The following is a 3,478-nucleotide window of genomic DNA, read 5'->3' on the forward strand; positions in this document are numbered from 1 at the left end:
TAGAGTAGCCAGGGAAGTACTCTGCGCAAGGAAGAAAGAGAAAGAAGAGAAAAACAACAAGTCAGAAAATGAGCTAAACGGCAAGCGGCAAGCAAGGACGAAGAAGAAGGCGGCCTACCGTCAACCAAGTCTTCGATCTCGCCATATCCGTTGATCAGCGTCTGCTTCGCTTCAGCCCAGCTGGCCGCCTCTGTCTCATACTCGGCTTGGAGGGCGGCCTCGCTGTCCTGCACCGCCTTCAGGGCCGCCTTGTGGCTCTTCTCCTGGTCGGCCAACCTCTTGGCCAGGCGGTCACGCTCCTGTACCAAGGCGTCAAACTCGGCCTCCTTAGCACGGAGGGCAGCCTGAGCCCCGCCCAGTTGCTCCCTCAGGCCGGCGTTGGCCGCTGCAGGGATGGCAGAAAATAAAGAAGCAGTAAGGAAGGAGTCGTCAAGGAAGATCCGACCCGACTGCTCAGCAGTCGGCCCGAATCTCGGGGACTACACCCAGTGGGTGCGCTGACGCGCCCCCACGTGAGATAAAAGACGAAGCACTTACCCCGGCTCTCAGATAGGTCAGCATTCTTCTGGGTCAGCTCCCGAGCCTGGGAGTTGAAGGCAGCCGCGCGGAGGTTGTGGTAGTCCTGCAAGTCAGGCAGAGGAGCGAATGAGAACAAGAATAGCAAAACAAGGCCCGCTAAGAAGTTCCAAGCCGCCTGCTCAGCAGCCGACTCGGAACTCGGGGACTAGACGCAGTGGGTGCGCTAACGCGCCCCCACGGAAGAAACCAAGAGCAAAAAGCAAAAATAGGAAGACTAACCCGAATGGTCGCCCGCATCGCAAGGAACTCGTCATTATATTTCCTCAGCGCTGCAGCCTGGGACTGAAGGTGGTTCCGAACGTCCTGCGCTGCCACGTTCACCACAGCCGCCCCTCCACCCCGCATCCACCCCGAGCTGGCGCTGGCCGCCTCCACGTCCTGGGACGTCGAGCTGGAGCCAGCGGCCTTCTGTGGGTCCGATGCGGCTTTCCCCGCGCGCTGGTGCGATGGCGACTGGACCACCAGGTCCGTTCTCGTGGCCGGCTCGCCCCCGGCCGATTGCGCAGGTGGCACGATCGGCCAGCCGCCTTGAGCCGCCCCAGTCGGCGGGGCCGGTGCCGCCTCCCTCTCCGGTACGATGACGTCGTCCTCCCTCTCCAACCCCGGCTGATCGCCGCCGGCTTCTTCTGGCGGGGGCTCCGGGACCTCGAGCGCCGCGACACGCAGAGGGGTGACGAGCAAGGCCCCCTCCGATGTCGCCGCGGTCGCAGCCTCCGCCTGGGCCGTAGCCGCTGCATCGGCACGCACCTTCGCCGCCTCCTCCTCCTGTGCCGCCTTGGCAGCAGCCGCCCACAACTCCTCCGCCTCCCGCGCCTCCCGCGCATTTCGCTTCGTCGCCGCCTGAAGCTCGGCGCGGGGGTCCATGCGGCGGGTGCTCTCGGATCCTCCCAGCGATCCAACGACGGAGGCGGCAGCAACCCGATCGAGCGAAAGCGGAGCCCTAATTTGTTGAGAAAGGGCAAGGATTCAGAAATCACCAAGAAAAGAAGAAAGAATGTACAAAGGAATATACACTTACGCCGACACCATCTGCGGCTGCTTCACCACCATGCGGAAGCGGGCCGCCTTCGCGGCCGCCTCATCCCGCCTGGTCGCCGCCGCCCCGCCCTTGGGCTTCTTCGGCCGGCTGCCGAACAAGCCCGACGCGGCACGACGCTTCTGCCCGCCGCCCCGAGCAGGCGGCGCAGCGGAGGAACCCGCGCCATGGCCGGGCACCGGCTGGCGGCGTGGGACGATTCCCGCCTCGTCGTCATACGACCAGTCGTCGAAGCTGGCTCCCAGCCCGGAGCCGCCTGCTTCGCTGCCGGCTTCGCCGCCACCTGCCTCGGTGTTTTCATCCATGGCGGCCGCCCCCAAGTCATGGTCCTCCAGGTCATGCTCCGCCCGGTCGGGGAGGAATCGGCGCTCCGCCTCTGACCCGGCTGCAGGTCGAAGGAGAGGGCTCTGCCAAGGCGTGCCGACTGGTCAGAGACGGCCAAAAGGAACTCGGCGACAAACTAAGAGAAGAAAGGGAAAAAGAGAGCATACCGTGGGCGGAGGATGTGCACGAGAATATGGCTCCTTGCCAAACCGCCACTCTGCGGAGAGCTTGCAGTTCGCAAGATAATTCACCATATGGGCCACCTCGTCGTGCGGCATGTCCTTGGTGCACATCCGACTCGGATCGAGATGACCGCTCATCTGACAGATCAGGTGAGGGCGGCTCTGAAGCGGAAGCACCCGGCGCGCGACGAAGGCGGCCAGCAAGTCGGACCCAGTCAGGCCCTCCGACTGGATCATCACCCGCAGTCGGGTGACGGCCGCGGCTCCAGCCTGCGACAGCGTCACGGCCCGATAGGACCACTGGGGCCGCCTCCCAGCCGGCGGACCGGCTACATAAGCCGGCAAATTGACGTAGTCGCCCTGCGGGGCGACATTCTTCACGTAGAAATATGACTTCTGCCAGAGCTTCACCGACTGGATTAACGTGATGACGGGGAAGGGGTTGTCGGCCGCCGGCCTCCGCATTGCGATGAAGGCGCCGCTCTGGGCCGGCACGCCCTGCATGCGGGCGCCCAGCTTAGATTGGAAGAACTCCCCCCAGAGCTCGAGGGTGGGGAGAACGCCAAGAAAGCCTTCGCACAAGGTGACGAAGGCGGACAGCAGCACCACCGTGTTCGGGGTGAGGTGGTGCGGCTGGAGTTGATAGAACTCGAGAAAGGAGCGGAAGAAGGCGCTCGCCGGTAGGCCGAGGCCGCGCAGGAAGTGCGAGCAGAAGATTACCCGCTCGCCTTCCTCTGGCGCCGGCGTGATCTCCTTCTCCGGCGCGAGACGGACCCGCACCTGGTCCTTGCCGGGCAACCGCCGCGTCTTGCGGAGGAAGTCGATATGGTCCATATGGACGTTGGAGCTGTCCCAGTCCCCGCCATACTGCATGATGGCGAGAAGCTGGCGAGAAAGGGTGCGGCGGCGGAGAAAGCACGGCCGTGCGGCGGCAAAGCTGCGGGCTGGAGTGAAGATTGGTGGGACGGCGCGGCGGCGAGGCGCTGATGCGATGGAAAGGAGGAGGAAGAAGATGGCAGAGAGAAGAGGAGCGTGCGAGCGTCTGCCGCTTCCCCTCCTCCCCCTACTTATAGGCTCGTGCGGCGAAGCCGAGGAGGCGAGGCGTGGGGGGAACGTGGGATTAACTGCGCCCACTCCCCCACGTCCCGCGATTATTGCGCCCTAACGGCGTGCGAAAACCGCCGCCGGAAGGCGTGCGGACAGCTTTGGGCCATAGAGAATCCGCGCCTGGGCCTAGGCGTAGGAGTGGTGGGCCCCCAGCCTGCGGCGACGTCCTGTCGCGCGCGTGGGTTGGCAGGCTTTTCTCAGCCGGAGGACGCCACGTGGTTCGCAGGCGGCGAGCGGCCGGCCCACAGCC

Source organism: Aegilops tauschii, chromosome 5 (assembly GCF_002575655.3).
Source record: "Aegilops tauschii subsp. strangulata cultivar AL8/78 chromosome 5, Aet v6.0, whole genome shotgun sequence".
Lineage (NCBI taxonomy): Eukaryota > Viridiplantae > Streptophyta > Magnoliopsida > Poales > Poaceae > Aegilops > Aegilops tauschii.